We start from the raw sequence: 19,515 nt of genomic DNA on the forward strand, positions 1-19,515 counted from the left end.
TCAGTTGTGATTCTGCATTTTATGACCTCCCATCTAAATGTTAGCCAGGGTTAGTAATGTTTAGTTTTCAAGATCAAATGCGATTGAGTGCTTTCAGTCTGTGTTGGCAGACTACCAGGAGAAAAAAGATACACACACTGATAATATCAGGTTTATTATTGTGCTTACAGTGATTTTGTTTCTATCAGTATGTACAGAATGGAGTAGCTGGTCCAAAAGTAAGGCAGTTACACATTCCAAAAGGGCTATGTGTACTTAAGAGTGTTTTTAGTGAAGTTACTACACATCTGGATGAATAATACTTGTACCTGCAATGTTCTGGAGCATTGCATAGAGCAAACAATGATTCACGTTCTTCTAATACACCTTTTCTTGAATAGGATGATTCATATCAATACTTCCCTGAAGGAATGCACTGTATCTTTATTTGTTACCGAAACCAGACTGCAAGACCCAACAGCAGATCTTTCCAGTTTCTCTTAAGACAGAGCTCTGGAGTTTTTGTTGTTGAGTAGAATACACAAACAAAAGTTTAACAGACATTTAAGTGCAGGTCTGATTTAGATTCTCAGCTGACAGAAATGCCATTTGCTGTTTTCAGTAAAGACATAATGTGAATGGAGGATAACATATTCTGTGAGTTAGGCTTGTGAGAAGGAATGAAAACAAGACCATCTTTAAAAGGGCAGGCTGGGATTTAAGGACAAGCACTAAGAACCTTTTGTTTGTTAATGTCCCACCACAGCTAAAGTAACAATCAAGTTTCTCAATGCCTCATTGCTAGTTGCTACAAGACAAAAATGTCCTGTGCTTCAAGGGCTAGATGAGGCAGCGTGTCTGTGATCCCTTTTGTTCTTAGTCTAGAAAAATGGTTTATGGGGAAAGCAAAAAGCATACCTTGTGTTCAGTTCTGTGTCAAGGTTTGCACACCACCAGGTCCATAATCTCAGTTCATGGTGTACTTTCTTAATGTTCATCTCACAGGCTTTTGGCAAGATGTAACGCTCCTTTCAGTTATCTTTCCCAATTTGAGAATCATTTTTGTTTGAGCTATTACTGATGATCCTGGCCAGTAAGCAAATCCTTCTGCAAATAATAAACTGCTGTTAGCCAAAAAAAGCCAAATAATAAACAGTTGTTAACAAAAAAACCCACAAGATCACTCTAAAAATGAAGAAGCAAAGCTGAGTTTAAAATACCACACTTTGTGTCCTGTTTATACTCTCAATCTTTCCCTATGCGATTCTCTACATATAATCATGGTACGCTGTTAAGTTTGGAAAGATGTGTTACGGGAAGGGAATCAGGAACAGAGGACTGAGAGTGCAGCATTAGAAGAAGCATTTTTTTTTTTTCAAAAGAAGCCACTGTGGGATCTGGTCAGAAAAATAAATACGTGTTTGTCAAGTAAGGCAAGCCTTGGGTTTCACAGACCTGATGGGCAGAAGATTCTCTGTTGGTTATAGCAGCAGAGATTGAGCAAGAGCTTCTACTTTGTAACTGCTGGAGTTGTAAGACACAAGTGAGCAGTTTGAATTTCTACAGTAGCAATTTAGAAATAGGATGTCAAAATTTTGAGGCTTTTCCATGACACAAAAGAGGTTGGGAATGTGGGGCCAGGAGCTGATGGGCAGGGACGCTAACTTTCTTTGGCACAAGCTAACAGTGAATATGTTTAGCTGTAACGTGAGGCAGCCCCTGAGCTGGTACCTATCATAGCTTTGCTTTCCTTAAAAAAGCAGTTGGTAGTCTCAGTGAAGATGCATAAAATGTGTGAATTTGAAGCCTTGGTCTGCCACCTTCTTGCCTACAGAAATATTTCCTCCAAAGGACCTTAGGATGTATTGGAAAGGTGATCTGAGAAGCTAACCTGGCTGTTATACCTGCCATGCCTGATCTGGGAGGAAACAGAGAGGTCTCAAGGCTGTTTACATGGTGCTGTGCAATGCAGAGGTAGCTCAGGTCCTGAAGGAAGCATAGCTATACCAGCAGAGCATTCTGCTCAGACCTACTGGGTCAACAGCCTTTCCAAAGTAGCTGTGCAGCTACTTTGCCCAACGCTGGGCTGTGTAAACATTCCCCATAACCTCCAGTTCAAGCATAGCCCAGGTAGGGGCAGGTATTTCTGCAGTGCCCTGCATTGTACTGTGGGCAAATCTTTAGTTTCAGAAAGTCTTCGTTTTAGTATGTTGTTACTAGATAAAAAGCCATGATAGTTCCATTGTAAACTGCCCAGCATTCCTGAGTTCTTCTTATAATGGATGATTTGAGTCATCTTAAACAAGGGTAGGGTTCTGTTTGGTAAATTGCCTAACTGAATTCCCTGACACCCCAGCTAGACTGCTTTTGGCACCTGAACTAACCCTATAAGACAGGTTTGAGTATTTATTTCCATGGTGTATTTTCGCCTGCAGGTCAGAGATACCCTTTCCTTTTGACACCACTCTGATTTTATTCAGCTCCATGCCTTGAAACTGAGCAAAAGAGTGCAGTAAAATATACAGAAAATACTCTAATTAACTTATGCATGTTCATGTAAAGCTTTTTCTAAGATTTTTTTGTTGAGTTCTCTTACCCTGAATGACTTCCTGCACTCTGTCTTCAGTAGAATTGCTTTTCATGAACTAATATGGCATTTTGGGAGTTCTCTAATCAGCCACCTAACATTCAAGTGCAATGTACTGGCTTATGCAAGAGCCCAGCTGCTAACTGATGTGCAAATGAAAGTCTGTCTTGGAAATCTGTCTTTGTGATATGCAAAAGAAAGTACACATAATGTTTCCCTCTCTTAGGATAATCATCCTACTGTTGAAAACTGTACCAGGCAAATGAATAGAAGCTACTAGAGCAGTATTGCTACTACTAGAGTGGAGTAAGTTCACACAGTAATAAATGTGATACAGTCAGGAAAAGTCAATTCAACTTTAGTCACAAATTTATGACAACCTTTAAAGAAGTCACTGAGCAGGTGAATGAGAAAACCCCAGTTGATACAATATGCTTTTAGTTGTAAAAGCCAATTTAAAAAATCACACATGTCAAAGGCTCCCTTAGAAGATAAACTGTCAGAGGTTAAGAGGGAAGATTCTTACTTGGGTGAATAAGAGCTGAAGGATAGAGGAAGAGCCAAGAATCAGATTTCACAGTGAATTTTGTAGCTGTAGGAGTATGTAGCTCAGTGCATCTCGTCAGTCTGGTATGCAGCTCAGTCTGGCCACCTGGTTATTTATTCGTCTCTCTGAGTAGGTTTCCCATGTTTGTGAGAGACAAGGCCTTCCTGAGGTGTCTGTTTCTTGGACTGGTGCAATTATACTACGATTTGGAAAAGAAATACTACTCAAACTTTCCATCCTTAGATCCACAAAGGAAAACTGGCTCAAGCTGTTACTGTAATAGTAATTACATTATAATAAGTGAGAGAATTTCAGTTAATCCTTTTTTTTTCTTCCCCTTCTTTTCTAATGTTTCATGTTTATGAAGCACATTAGATCAGGCCAGTGTAGTAGGAAAAATAAACTCAGCAACAGAAAAGCAACTGAGAGTCAAATTTTAGCCTCACTATAACTGTGATTTAAGAACATTTGTAAGTGTGAATGTGATTCGTAGTTGTGGATTGAATCCATGTACTAGAGCACTTTTGCACAGAGCAGGATGAAGAATTGCAAGCACAGGAGGAGAATGTATCTATCTTCTTTATTTGCACTCCTATGGTAAGAGTCTCAATGAATAGTATATGTTATAGTATCAATACAAGAAAAATTGATAGTAACTTTATTAAACAATATTTGAGATCATAGAAAGAGTTTTAAGACCAGCATTCCATTAAAAACAGCTGATACAGGTTTCTATTACTGTTTCCAAAATCAAAATGCTTGTTATTACATACTGATGGTGCTGGAATCCCACCTCCACAAGAGGAGAGATTTTGACTAACTATATTCCTAAATTGACTGTGAGGAATCAAGAAGACTCTTCATTTTATTTTAATATTCAGTTGCTTTAGGGCTTCAGAAAACACATCAAAATAGAGGAGATAATCCATGGAGACAGGGAAATTGGTAAGCAGCCAGCTCCAGTCCTCATACAAGTGGGTACACAGAAACAATGCGAGCAGTAAGTGGCAAACTAACTTGTGCTGGTGTGTACAGCTGGACTACAGAGGCATGACATCAATGGCATTACTTAAAAATCCCCAAAGCTGCCTGGCTAACCCATGTATGTTTTCTCTCTCCTGTGTTTTCCAACATCTTTTCACAGTTCCTTTACTCATCAATGTAGAAATAATGGGATATAGAAGATGGTGCATGATTAAAATATTCTTGGCATTCTTACAGTCATATTCTGTATGGAGCGGCCTCCAGAGGCTTCTGCTGTTTCTAAAGTCTGTTCAGGAAGCAAAACATCCCCATTTAAATTGTTATTATTTCCTCAATGCTGCGGGTTATGCCTGCAATTGTGTGAATTGATTTAGTTCTGATTTTTGTTAAGGGTTTACTCTCCTTGCTATGAGCACAGCACATGTTTGGGAGAGAAATCTAGGTAACTGTAAGCCTGCTAGAGCTAAATCAATAGCTCTCCATGTATTTTGACATCCTCTTCCGAAATGTAACATGTGGCATCAATAGTAACACTGACGGATTACTTTCCAAAGCACTTTAACAATATTCATCTTCCTTTTTATAGTTTTGTGATCCCATTTTCTAACATTAAAAACTAGCCAGATTTTGTAGGTCATCATTTGATCTATATGCCGTTCTGCTCACTCAGACTTAATATTCAGACTTCAACTACTGGTTTTGCCTGTGTGTTGTGAAAGCAACACTGAAATTAATCTGATCTGAAAAGAAAAAATGGGTTTCTCCAGCATTTGCTTAGGTACCTTCAAGTGCATTGCTAAGCCAAATGGTTAACGTTAAGGCATGTCCTGTTTTAGAACATAAAAGACAATCTATGCAGTACTAATTTACACCCCCAAAAATACTGATTTACATTTACTGAATACTTTACAGAAAGCGCCAAAACCTTCAAATATACAAAAGTTTACAAAAGGTGTTTTCAGTGATAAGAAGACTGAGAGAAACAGCTGAAGTGTTGCAAGATACTTGTGTGTTCCTTCCAGTACCACAGGTACTGGCTATCCCGGTTAGCATTTGGCATTCAGGCATTAGCATCCTAAAGCTGGGATGTGTGCTCATTCAAAAAGACTGAAATTCATTAGTTTGCGGCTGTTCTTGTCAGCCTCCAGCCAGCATTTCAGCGTGGCAGCATGTCTATGGGGGAGAGGTAAGTCAGGATGGGAAGGAAGGAGTTAGCATCATAGAATGGGTTGGGTTGGAAGGGACCTTCGAAGCCCATCTAGTCTAACCCCTGCAGTGACAGGGACACCTTCCGCTAGATCAGGTTGCCAGAACCACATCCAGCCCAGACTTGAATGCACTGCCCAAGCACAGTGTGGGCTGGCCCTGGGGGTTGCACCCCAGGGCACCCCTCTGCTTCATGGATGGTACTGGGCGTGCAAACCCCACACACTGCACTGTGTCTCCATGGCTGGATGGCCAGGAGGGTCCTGGGCTGTGGCATGGGGCTGTATGGTGGGGTGTCACTGCAGTATATGGGGGAACTGTGCATGGAGAGGGGGACTGTGCACAATGTGCATGGCTTGGAGGGTCAGTGTGCTGAGGTTCATGGATGGGGGGGGCAGAGCATGGTGTAGGGGTCACAAGGCAGTGGGTCGGTGCATGAAGGGGCCTGTGTGAGGCAAGGGGTCTGGTGCACAATGGGAGGAGAGGAACGGAGTGCGGGGGGGCCCATGCAACCCCTCCTGCAGGGGTCGGGCTGGGCTGAGCCAAGTACCGTGAGTTCCCTTTAAGTTGGGCATTGTAAACAGAGCTTGGTTCTGTACTGATTTCAGCAGGCAGCCAGTGTCAACAGGGACATTTTCAATCTCTTTCTTTCATGTCGCATTAGTGGCAAGTGACCTGTTGTGTTTGTGGAGGCTCTGGAATCCCGCAGGAGAAGGATCACTCAGCACCATGGCACTCTGCCAAGTACAACTTGTTCTGAAACACAGTAGTGCTGAGAAGTTGCATTATCAACTGAAACACAATGTCATCTTAGCAGGAGATAGCTTAGACTGTTGATTAGCCGAGTTGTTATGACCAGCTTACTACGCTCCAGGGTACACTGCACCTCCGAGGCCTGGCCCTTCCCTTTTTCTTCTCCTTTCTGCTTATGTGTTCTGTCTCTACTTTTCTTGGAGGTGGCCAGTAACAAGTTCAAAATTACACCTTATCGTAGCACTGTACTGTATTGAGCATCTGTTGTGTACAGTGGCCTTTCATTTATGAGGAGTATTAAGCTACTAAATGGTTCAACAGTCGTCTGGTTTGTTCCACTGATAACAAATGCTAAACGTATAAAAGGTACTCACAGAATCATAGAATCACAGAATGGTTTGGGTTGGAAAGGACCTTAAGATCATCCAGTTCCAACCCCCTGCCATGGGCAGGGATGCCTCACATTAGACCATGTCACCCAAGGCTCTGTCCAGCCTGGCCTTGAACACCACCAGGGATGGAGCATTTAAGCTTTAATTTTATTTCTGATATCCTATTTCTTTGGCCTGTTTTATGAAGGCAGAAATCTGAGTATCATCTCATACTCTAATAAGACTATGATAATAAATCCATCCAGTCAATCAAGAATATTAAAACAGTTTAGACAGTGGGAAAGAGAAGTAGCTTAAATAAGTGTCTTGCAGATGGAAACGGCATATTGTGTACTAAAAATACAAATGCATTTGTATTGTTCCAAGAATTCCTCATTAAGAAGAACAAACTGTGAGCAAACAAGGGTTTACATCAGGAGGTCTGAACTTGAGTACCAGCAGGAAATAAAGAAAGTTTTATTTACTACTATCTGCATGTTATGGTATAAAGGAATTTGCTGTGTTAGAAACTTCAGAAGATACTAAAGATGATAATAGACGTTTTTGAGAACTACACAGCAGAGCAACTGCAGCTGTCAAAGGCTGCAGGATTACAAAATGTGTTGTTTAAACTCAAGTTCATCAAGTGCAATAAGGAAGCAAACATGCTTCAGTTCATTATGGTATAGTTTATTATTTTTGATCTCTTGCGCAGTTTTTAACAGGCAACATAAAGCCTGCAGAATCTGCCGCACTAAACACTGTTTCATAAGGCACATTGTAAACAGGTTGAACTTTGATATTTTCAGACCTACCTGTGGCTAGATATTACTTGTTAATATCTCAAACAAAGACATTGTATTCATCTGAGGTTGTAAGGGCATATTTATTTTGTAGCTTTAAAATGTTGGCCTAATGTGCTCTGCTGAAAATCGAAAGCAACAAATTCATCTTTTGCAAGCAGCTTGTTTCACATTTACCAGACGTAACAGCAGTGCTGTAATTTTGTACGTGGAAACACAATGGAAAATGCAATATTAATAAAGAACCATTTCGGTTTAAAATTGTAAAGAATACATTATGAAATGCAGCCTGAACTAAATGTGAATATATTTATATGTCAGAATTAATTTTTATTTTTAAAATAGTGATTAAAATCAAATAATAAAGTACAAAACTCAATCTAGCAATCAGGAATCCATTGTGCTTGTAAAAATGTGAGCTGGCTGACAAAGCTTCAGCGAGGGATGGAATGTACAGAAACCCTGAATTCTTGAGTTTCATTTCATTTCATTCGGCAGTGGCATGGATTTAGTTCATTAATTGTAGTCTTCTTAAATCATCGGAACGAGAGTTTCTCTCCATCTTCCCTAATGCATAATACACCCATTTGGGGATGTTGGGGGGATGTCTGTATAGTGCCAGCACACGTCCCCGGGATCCTGTGCACAGGGTGAGACCAGCCCAGGGGGTTCTGGAGGATGAAGTCTGAGCTAAAGGAGCACTTCATCAGCCACACCAGCACAGAACTTTCCTTGAAGTCACAGAGATCTTTATGAGGTTTCTTGCCCTACTTTTGCAGACTCCAGAGACCTGGAGAAGCATCATCCAAACCTGCCTGTGTTTGGATGAACTCAACTGTTTCATTTCTTAAGACTCAGAGGAACAGGTTATTTCTGCATTATGGGAAGTTTAGGTATAAATTCATTCCTATAACATTGAACTATATAATGTGTGGATAAAAAAATGCCTTTGATAATGTCCTTAAAACCAAATTCTCTCACAATCTTAGTCTTAAATTCTGTTTGCCCTGGGTGACTTATAAAGACACACTGTTGGTAAAGTAAGGGAAGCCTCCAGAAACACTGAGGTGTACAGAGACCTCCCATATGTGCCTGCAGACTTTCATGGTGATGATCAGTGATGTCTCTGCTGCCTGTATCACACATTCCGCAGAGCAGCCTGCATTATACCACCCTCCTGCCAAACCCCCTTGCATTGCACTGTGTACAGTCTGGCACTTCCTGAGATGACATTTGGAAACAATGTTGATAGAATAAAAGAGTCTAGCCAAAACCCATTGAAATCATTGTATTTTGGGTTCAGCTTGAAACCATTTTGTAGTTTAGTTTCCAAGCTGTAAAATGGAAAAAAATAGCACCTTTCTTCCAGGTCTCCTTCTGTCCTTTTTAGAGTGGATGGTTTCTTGGGCAGGTATATTCATCAAATATTATCTCATATATTAACTGCATAGTACCTCTGGAGATTTGAATTCCAATCTCAATTCAGTCTAGACTCTGTGCTAATAAAAACTGATTTTACTAGAAGTAAGCTGAAATGTATTTACAAGCTTTGTGTCTCTTAAGTCAAATACCAAGTTTAGCTCATGCTTTGAGAGTGGTCATAACTGTACTATGTGATCACTGCACCCACTGTGATGTGTTTATCAGCAATCGTCTTTGCAGTTATGTGTTCTTGCTTTGTTTTTTTAACTGTCTCTTTGATCTTTCTCCAAGCTTACAGTTCTGTGACCATTTCTGGGTTTATACCCAGAGCAAAAGCTAAACAGGAGGAATATGATTGAGGTTTTAGCATAAACCTATTAGATACTGTGTCATTAAAAGCAAAATGCACTTGCCATGAATCAGAACAATTGTGCTATTAAAATGGATAAGAGTACAATAGAATGCACAGATTTACTTAGCATTTTTAAAAGAAAAAAAAAGTCAAGCTCTCTGTAGAGATAATGCCATGGGAACTAAAAAGGAGGCATTTTGTCTCAGTCACAGATGTTACTTTACAAACGCTTTAAATCTACTTGGTACAAAACTTTCATAATGACTGAATGCTAAAAGCTTGGTTTAAATAACAATAGGGTCATCTTGCAAGCTGGTACCCTCCCACCTGATAGGTCAACAAGGCAGAAACTGAAGTGTAAAAGCACAGTTCATATTTGCATAAAAGGTAAATTTCCAAAATGGATTAAATCTATGAGACCCCATTAGCTTCATGTTTCTCCAGCTTCCTGCCACGGATACTGTGATCTGTCATGGCATTAACTCTAGTTTCATTGGAAATCATCTCTCTTGAGATCTTGACCTATTAACTGTACTATGCTGGCTACATGCTAATACTCATTAACTGAACCTAAATCTTTCCACCTTGTAATATAATGATGTTTAATTCATGATGGCCACATCAGTACAGCAGAAGTAGCAGTCTTCTTATAGATGTACAGCTTCACAGCCTATGTTGTAAATTAGTATTTCAGCTGAATTTCTGAATGATGTACCCTACAGAATTCAGCCTCTGCCTATAGCTGCTCCTCACTGGAAATGTTGGCATGTAAACTGAGACATTTCTCTCACCATTTTTTCCTAAAAGACCATTGCCATAAATCACTTTACCTCTCTGTCAAATGAAGGACTATAATATTTATCTTCTTTCAGCTTAAGCATAATTTGGGAAGCTTAACTAACACTCCACAGTGTTCTTTGTATGACAAGCTTTTATTAGAGGTGGAAGACCAAAGAAAGAGCTAGGGATGAAATTCTCAGTGATTAAAAAAGCATCTTCATGTGGGAAGGACTGTAAATAAAGTGAGGGCATAGATAAACTTACTCTCATTCCAGACTTCCAGCTGCAAGGGGCCTCGAGCATACCACATGCTTTTTCACTTTTAGAGGCCCTCTACGTAATACAAATTAAAACCAGGGCATGCCTTTCCTTAGAACCTTTGCCAGGCATTTTATTTTCAAGGCTGTCAGCTTCAAAACCATGCTTTCCTCTTACTGGTGTTTTGATGGAAGTGGAAGAAAAGAGTGTGCAAGTGAACGCTGATTACTTGAATGAAAAGTGTTAGTCATTTGGGCCGTTTCCTTTCTGTCCTGCAGGTTCCTGGCTGACCCTTTCGCTTGGAAGTGGAGGTGGGGAACAGTATCAGTCTAGACAGAAGAGGCCAACAACTAGTTGTCCACTCAGGTTTCAGATTATAAATGAATAGTGTTCAATTTCTCACAGATGTTTGGCAGCCACTGTGCTTTCACTCTAATCGCAAGCAGGCTTTCTTCTGCCTGAAAAATGCAGTGACCAATAGACATACACAGACTCACAGAATAATGATTCCATCTGCTGTGATTTAGATTTATCAACTAGAAAACAGTTTTTGGAAGTGAGGTCACTAGGATTATGGTCTTACTAAATATTATAAATCATTCAGACCTAGCACATCTTATAAAGTTTGTGGGGTTGAACGTTTGTTGCATGTAGAGTGACATTTGACAGCAGATTTAGTCCAGGGATTAATTTATTTGTTTAAATCTAAAGTCAGACTGTATCTGCAAAGGCTCTTATAAGGATTAAGAAAAGCATGGAGTTAAAAACTGTATGTGTGCCCAGCCTACAAATAAAGGAATGTTTTAGTTTTCCCTATGCCACCTAATTTTAAAAAGGTAGTCTAAAACCTGAGGCATTAAGTACAACAGTCTTCGTTTCTCTTTGGACTCTCAGAGCCTCACAGTTGTCAACAAAAAATGATGCAAGAATGACGCCAGCAAAAGCAGTCAGTGGTAAACAGGATAGTGTATAAAGAAAATAGAATCATAGAATCATAGAATAGTTAGGGTTGGAAAGGACCTCAAGATCATCCAGTTCCAACCCCGCTGCCATGGGCAGGGACATCTCACACTAAACCATCTCACCCAAGGCTTCGTCCAACCTGGCCTTGAACACTGCCAGGGATGGAGCACTCACAACCTCCCTGGGCAACCCATTCCAGTGCCTCACCACCCTAACAGGAAAGAATTTCCTCCTTATATCCAATCTAAACTGCCCCTGTTTAAGTTTTAACTCATTACCCCTTGCCCTGTCACTACAGTCCCTGACAAAGAGTCCCTCCCCAGCATCCCTATAGGCCCCCTTCAGGTACTGGAAGGCTGCTATGAGGTCTCCACGCAGCCTTCTCTTCTCCAGGCTGAACAGCCCCAACTTCCTCAGCCTGTCTTCATACGGGAGGTGCTCCAGTCCCCTGATCATCCTCGTGTCCTCCTCTGGACTTGTTCCAGCAGTCCCATGTCCTTTTTATGTTGAGGACACCAGAACTGCACACAATGCTCCAGGTGAGGGCTCACAAGAGCAGAGCAGAGGGGCAGGATCACCTCCTTCGCCCTGCTGGTCACGCTCCTTTTGATGCAGCCCAGGATACGGTTGGTTTCTGGGCTGCGAGCGCACACTGAAGCCGGCTCATGTTCATTTTCTCATCGACCAGCACCCCCAAGTCCTTCTCTGCAGGGCAGCTCTGGATCTCTTCTTTGCCCAATCTGTAGCTGTGCCTGGGATTGCTCCGACCCAGGTGCAGGACCTTGCACTTGACATGGTTGAACTTCATAAGGCTGACATCAGCCCACCTCACAAGCGTGTCAAGGTCCCTCTGGATGGCATCCCTTCCCTCCAGCGTATCAACCGGACCACACAGCTTGGTGTCATCGGCAAAGTTGCTGAGGGTGCACTCAATCCCACTGTCCATGTCAGCGATGAAGATGTTGAACAAGACCGGTCCCAACACCGACCCCTGAGGGACACCACTCGTTACTGGTCTCCAGCCGGACATTGAGCCATTGACCACAACTCTTTGTGTGCGGCCATCCAGCCAGTTCTTTATCCACTGAGCGGTCCATCCATCAAATTGATATCTCCAATTTAGAGACAAGGATGTTGTATGGGGAAAATGCTACAGATGAAGCCTAGGATAAAGAAAATTTACTCTATTTGTAACTGCAGCCTGATACCATTCTACAGCTGAGCATTCTGATAGCTCATTATAGTTGTTTATTGAGTTTATACTTCAAAATACGGAATGAGTAAATTATAAGGAGCATATTACTTCCTGGAAAGATATCCCAAATGTGAAACAACCTAACCATCAAAATCCTATTGTGGCCCTTAACAGGGGTTCCCTTCTAAGAGACGGATTGAGCAATACAAACAGAAATGTTGCGCTTTGAAAAGGAAACAGCAAAAGCAGGCTGAATTGCGGGAAGAACCTTGTGACAGAGAGACCTGTTAGATTGTAAAATAGTCTCGCAGAGTGAGTGCTGGAAACAGGATCACTTGAACATTCGTGAACTGATGAAGAAAGTCCGCTGAAAATACAGGGAAGGGAACAATTGTGCCTGAGCAGAGTGAATGACTGCTTCTGTCTTAAATTAGCAGGGGCTGTCACTTGCTTCGCATAGGAGATATCGCAGTTTATGTGTAGCTGAAGTTTTAGATACTATCACAATTCAAATAACATTGAAATAATACTGTCTCACCGACATCTGGAAAGGAAAACTAACCTAAGATACTAAAAAAACTCTAAAGAGCCAGGGTGCATACAGGATAAGAGCAGGTCAGTATAAAACCAGATCTTAGCTGAACTTCTCTCTGTCCAGCATTGTTTGAAAATGTTTGCATTGTAACAGAAAAGGGGTGAGAGAGATTTAAAGAAGGGAAGGGGGTTTGTTACTTTGAATGGCTTTTTCAAAGACAGAAATCCCTGAGGAGTATGTGGGGGAGTGGATGCAAAGGGCTAATGGGAATTGGAAGAATACTTTAAGAACTCCCAGCACTTACTATCTCAGTTTTTGATACTTACATACTATAGTTACCTACCTGTGATTTGTCACAAAGGAACAAAAACCTGTCTGCTGACCTGAGGTTCTGGGAACCCCACTCAAATTACACATTCCGGAATTTTTCAGACAGCAGACTGAGAATTGTTGTGCTGGAAATCGGTACATTATCAGGAATAGCTTTCTGTTATTTAAGTCAAGGAAACTCACAGCCTCCACAGGTTTGCAAGCTGTGTACAGACAGGAATCATGAAATAAGCCATTTCTGATGTGTATGGTTGTTCCATTTTCCACCTTTTACATTATGCTTTTGGGACTTGGAATGCCATACATTCCTAGCCAGCATATGGCTGGACCTACACTGGGAGGTGTGCAGGTCTTCTGTATCTTTGAGCTCTAGGCAGGGCCTCCAGAAATGAGGAGAATGGTCCCAGTGTACAAAGTGAAGTTTTGGAAAAGAACTAAACTATCAAGAAGTTTCTAGTAAAGAGATGCAAATGATAGAGGGGAGCCAGGAGTCCTTTCACCATTTCAGATGTTGAGATAAGCCATGTCATAAATTAGTTTAAAAAATAACAGGAAGAATGAGGATGTGTTGTGAGGAAAGAAACCCCCAGGTTCAGAGACTCAGGAATCAGTGAACTTACTTTTGAGCCAAGTTTCTTCATTTTCATAACTTTTATCAGGGGTCTGATCCCATTCCTGTACAGTGCAGTGTTAAATGCTGGTTAACTTCATCTGAGCAGAGGCAACCTAAAGGTTTTGATTAATGGTTTTGATTCCAGAATTAAGGAGGGGTATCAAATGAACTTTCTAAATCCTTATTTCTGTCAATTTGCATTTACCCAGCTGTACTTTGCATTATCCTGCTGCCACTGAATGCGCACAGCTGGGACTCCTGTGAGGACTGCCTCTGGTGCCTAACAGCAGTGTCTTTCCAAAACCACAGGTGTTTACCGCTAGATGAGCAGATACTGTGTGGAACTGGAGGGGCAGAGAATGCTGCATCATCTTCCTGGGAAGTGCTGACTGCTGGGGTTGTGTGTACTTGTAGAATTCCTGTCCAAATAACATCCTGTCAAGTGACAGCTCTGTAAAACAGAGCAGCAAAACAGACAGAAAAAAGTGTCTCCTGATGCTGTAAGATCCAAAGTCTCTCTCAGACATACAGTGATGTTCATTCATCTTCTATAATCTATGTATTTCCTGTGTTAGATTTAAGGTGCCAAGTGGCACCTTAAAAGTGAGGGCAAAGAACTTCATAGGTAAAATTTTACTGTAAGGTGCAAAGAAGAAACACACAACTTTAAGAATGAAGTTTGATTCTCTTTAAAGGATGTATTTACAGTTCTAATGGAAAATTACAAGCTATCTATAAATACAATAATATCATAATCAATATAGACAGAAATTGATACTTCCATAAACTTCCAAAATTTCCAGAGAAAGGCTCTTTTTCTCTAGAAAATGATCTTTTTAGACAAGTTTACATGGAGCATTTTTCTGCAGAACCTGTGGGTCTTTAGTCTGTACTACATTTTTTAAACATACATTTTCCCCAAAAGTCCAACTTCTGCTGCTGTCCACAAGAGAAGCAGATATTTTATTCTATATTCTTTTGGTATTATTCCTTAATGGCCCAATTTGGGGAAAACTTTCTGTAACAATTGGAAGTTACAGATCTCTATAGTAAAAATTTCATTACATTGTTATCATCGCTCCTTACGGAACTTTCTCCACTCTGAAAAACTGAGGCGGAGTTCAACAGCGCTTTCTTAAGGCCACTGATTGATCCAGGCAGGATAGGAAACACAGCATGCCTGGCTTTTGCTACTGTACCCAGACCACTAGACCACATATTTTTATGTCAAGGAAAATTACGCCCAGTTACTTTGCAAGATTTCTTGATATGTTGCTTCTCTTACCCTGTTTGCATTGCTTTTTGCTGATGTAAAGATGCAAGAATCAAACTCAGCTTTTAATTTATCTGAAAACTAAAACCTTTTAATAAAGAATACTTTTAATACCCCCAATATTCAGAGTACTGCCAGATCAATCAGCATTTCAGCAGGGATGACACTGTTTTCTGGCAGTAAGTAACCCACACTATGACTTCACCTCTTAAATTTCCTTAAGAGATTGGTTTTCACTAGAAGTGCAGTTTTTCCAGGCCATATTCAACTTAACTGTATCATGATTTAGGAATTTAACTTGTTCCATACTCTCAGCAGCTCAATGAATGACATTGTTTTTTTGAAGCTTGGGAGCACTGAATTTCTTTCCTTAGGCTTTTATAGAATTTAAGAAATTAAAAGAACAAATTATTGACTTTTGTATAAGTCCTTATATGTAGGCATGAGTACATACATTCATATGTATATAAATACTTATATACGTGTGTATTTTTGTCTTTGAAAGTAACCCGGTTCATTTTGTATAGTGTATTTGCATTATCGTGCAGATACTGACCCCTAAGAAAAAGCCACTGCATGAGGATAATTTCTTGTGTAACGTGACACAGGCATAGGCAGCCTATTCCAGCCTTCCCAGAAGAGTTTTCTGGGCAGGAAACATGTCACAGGTTTTCTAAGACAATCATAGATACGCCCAGAACTCTGCACTATCTCATTGCTTGTTGAAGCAGGGATGGTGAGTAACCACAAAGTATATAATGGTAGTTGTAGTACAGCCGCAGAAGGAAGAAGCAACTGAAGTGCACTGTGTATGCTGTGCTTTGATCCAAATGTAGCTAAGAGGGAATTTAGAGAATGGGTGGAGGTGGACATGGAGGAAAGTGAAGTATCTGGGGAGAGGCAAAGAGGAGCAGAGGACTGGAAAATGGTAAGAGCAAGGAAGCTGGAGGCTGGGGCACAAAAGTTTGAGGGAGCCTAGGGGAGAAGGCAGGGTGTGTACAAGCAGGAATGTAGGAGCGGGCAGGGACCTTGAGGTTATTTCCTCCTGTAGCTGCCAAGTTGGGCACATGCCTCCGGGTGGGCAGCCAGCACCAACTGATGGCTTCACTGATGCTGCTGCAACTGAAACTGTGAGATCCAAAGGAGAAAGGCAGTGAAAGAGCCCTGTGGTATCACCCTCGTGTTCCAGGCTGACAAACTGTGATGCAGTAATGGACTGTGTCATGCCCATGTAATGAAAGATGCATCCATTTCTGGAGAGGAAACATGAAATTCAGATTCCATTAAGTGCTGCAGAAAGTGGTTTTGGCAAAGAAATGAGAATGCTACATCAAACTGAGGCTAATCGTATTAGAAGGCTGTCTCACAAATTAAATATTGCTCAAACAGACACAAAAAAACTTATAGGAGCTTTATTTCTGTAAATTTGTAAGGGTCTTTTTTATTTAAAGACCTATATAGCAGTTCAGGACCAATTCTTTCTTTTAGGCCCAGGAGGAGGTAATATTGTTTATCTTGTAAAAACAGAAAAGCAGCTGCTGCCTTTGTGCTTGTGCTCAGGAAATAGATAACTCTAATGATTCACGCCTCCTAACATTTATACACAAGAGTTGTGGCTGCTGCGCTCACTCACGTGTTGGGATGAAGTCCAATAGTGGATGCAAGAGCATGTATGATAAACACTGAAGATTCTGTTAAGTCCAAAATTATTCTTCCTGCCATGGGGATGAAGGAGGAAGGGAAAGAGCTTTCCCAATTTGCCACAGAGTGCAGAATCACTTTCAGCTGCAGCCCTCAAAGTTCTCCTTCGTAGGAGTACAGTGCAGGATTAAATGAGGTCATGCTTTCATCTCCCTCACACCTACCTCATTCTGATGTGCAAAGAACTGATAAGAATGGAGCTCTCTATCACAAGTGTGTAATGGGGAAGATGAGGGAAGAGTGGAATAGTAAGGGAGAGGCAGGAGGAGAGTTTAGGACCCTCGCTCATGGACGGAGTCACAGTAGTTCAGCAGTCTTCTGAGGAGAGATTTGCTTCATGGTACTCTTGCAGTTGTCCTTATAGCAGCAGATTATGGGAGGTGCAGTGGCTAAGAATTTGAGTAGCTGAAATGAAAACCTGTCTCTGAGTTTGATTTTCTGTTGGTTATGTTAATCTTTCAGCTACATTTTATGAATGAAGCAGTCGCCTCCCACTTGTTGCTTCTACACAGGACTTGAAAGCAAATGCATTTCTTTTCAAGATGGGATGGCAGAAGTCCAAACATACCTAACAGCGGAAGGAAGCAATCTTATCAGCCTTTCTGGCCCATTGATAAAACCATACAAGGAAATCATTCAGCTTTAAATGAGGAAAAGGAAGTCTTAGATAAAGTTTAGAAGTTGCCTCGGGAGATTTCATATCACGTCAATGAAAAAGTCACATATAATTAAGCAAGCATTCCAGTCTGGATGAAGTGCTTTGTTTGTGGTATCAAAGCAGAACTATTTACAGTTTTTGACAAGCTTCTCTACAGTGGATCAGTTGACATTTTTCTGGCCTGTCTACTTGGTCATACACCTTTTATCTAAGCTCTCCTCTATGGAAAAAACTACCAGCAGCCATCCTGAAGCATTGTTTTTTCCTCCATTCATGGCATTGAATCTTATTTTTAGTCACCATTAACACAGAGATAATGGTGTTAATGAATACCTGTATCTTCCTGCTAAATCAATTATAATTAAGCATGTCAGTATTTAGACTTACTTTACAATGGTGGCATAAGGATAAAATTAACCTAAAATAAAAGGAAATGCTCCACAGAGGCAGGGCTTTCAATGTATGGGTTGTATTTTTTAAACTAAATTCTCATGTTTGAACTTGGATAAGAAACTCGGAAGTTTGAGCAAGCCCTTTTGGATGCAGGATGTTACTTTCTGACAGAAAAAGAAGCAAATGGAATATGCAGATAAAGGTGGATTATGTACTTTAAGTGTGAGTCTATGCATGCTTGAAACACACAGAAAGCAGTGTCAGCACGATACTCAGTGTATCTTTAGAGTGAAACACTTGTTTGTTGGGTATTTGTGAAAGCCAGAGGCATATACTTGCCGTACTCACTTGCAAACTTGGTCAAAGCATTGCTTTGTTATTCCAGAAGATGCAGCATTTTAAATTCTATTAATTTGCCTAATGTATCTAGTAGTAAGAATATGGGATAGAGAACTGTATGAGATTCCTTTCCTCCTGGAATTAGTACTGTGATGGGCACCTGAAAAAATGTGCTGCTTTCCTCCTGATGGTGTTTCTGTTCCAGTCAGGCTCAAACAGAATTCTGGCTGTTCACCTACTTTATTGTTTACTTATTTTAAAGCTTCTTGTTTTGTTATCATGCACTATGTGGTTGTGAAGCCTGATTTATCAGGGCCCTGTTCGCTGTGACCTTTAAAGTACAGCATGTTACTGTAGCAAAGTCAGTTTTCCCATAGCAGAGAAATGAATCAGTTGACACAGCCATGCCCTTTTACAACCTGGAGAATTTATGGGGTCAGAGGCTCTCTTTGTGCAGTTCTGTGTACTGTCAGGCTGTAGGTCAGTAGTACATGAGCTACTATAAGTCAGATCTCAAAATCTCTCCCTTCTATTCTGCTCCTACCCGTTACAACATGAAGGACACTTTAAATACAGCTGAGATAGAAGTATATTGTCGGGCATCCACCAAAACAAACAGAAAACCCTAAGTTCTTACAGAGTCAGCTGAACAATTGTTTTCCACCTGTCAAAATACAACAGTTGTCATCTTTCAGGCAGAAGAGGTAGAAATGAAAGTACTCACTCATCCCATGCAGTCTCAAGCGTAGTCAAAACAAGTTCTGGAATGACAAATGCCACAGACCTGGGTCCACTCAAGTGGTTTCTTCTGCTCTTAACAAGCTGCTACAAAGGATTTATAGCTCTTATTTTTGCAAGTTCTCAGACTACTTCCCACTTCTGCTTGTCTGTCCCTTAGGGCACAACTCTAAAATAGAAAGGGGACACATCTGGGGAGTCTGCGAACAAGCTCAAATACGTAATAGAGGTAGTACGGAAAAGATCTTTGAATTGTTTATAGGTGTAAAACATTGTCATACATGTACATATATATATATGTATGTCCTGATTATTCAGCTTAAATGCTGAATAATCAAGCAATAACCAAGCTGTGTCTTTGAAAAGAAGGGATTTTTCAAAATACTCTTTTTTTAAACCAAAACCCAACACAGATTACACACTGAATTTCTGATGACATGATTTACCCTAGACCGAAGGAAAAGGGATGAACTATAGAACATGGAATTCCTCGTCATGCATTCCAGATATGTTTCCATGTTTTCATAGCAGAGATTAATAAACAAATGGTAGAGAGAGCAAGACCTGTATGTTAGTGCAGTTGCCTGAAACCCTTAGAAATCAGTGGATTGGAAGCTATTAAAATACAGCTTCTCTGTGTATTTTCTTTAGGTTCTGGATCATTTCTTTAAATTAGGTGGCTTGTTTCACTTGTAACTAATACTGATGTGTATCAGGAGTAATGTTATTGACAGT

At 40.6% G+C, this 19,515-nt stretch overlaps 1 protein-coding gene across 4 annotated transcripts in view; it reads left to right on the forward strand.

Annotated features, from left to right (window-relative positions):
* The window catches only part of NXT2 (nuclear transport factor 2 like export factor 2), a 67,349-nt gene that overhangs the window by 18,953 nt on the left and 28,881 nt on the right, over positions 1-19,515 (forward strand). For 2 of the 4 annotated variants that reach the window (XM_065689670.1, XM_065689672.1), the window contains one exon: positions 10,321-10,353. The exons of the other annotated variants lie outside the window; for them this stretch is intronic. The gene's annotated coding sequence lies outside the window, so the exon portion shown is untranslated. The remainder of the gene's footprint in view (positions 1-10,320; positions 10,354-19,515) is intronic. 4 annotated transcript variants of the gene reach the window in all.

Source organism: Lathamus discolor, chromosome 9 (genome assembly GCF_037157495.1).
Source record: "Lathamus discolor isolate bLatDis1 chromosome 9, bLatDis1.hap1, whole genome shotgun sequence".
Classification (NCBI taxonomy): domain Eukaryota; kingdom Metazoa; phylum Chordata; class Aves; order Psittaciformes; family Psittacidae; genus Lathamus; species Lathamus discolor.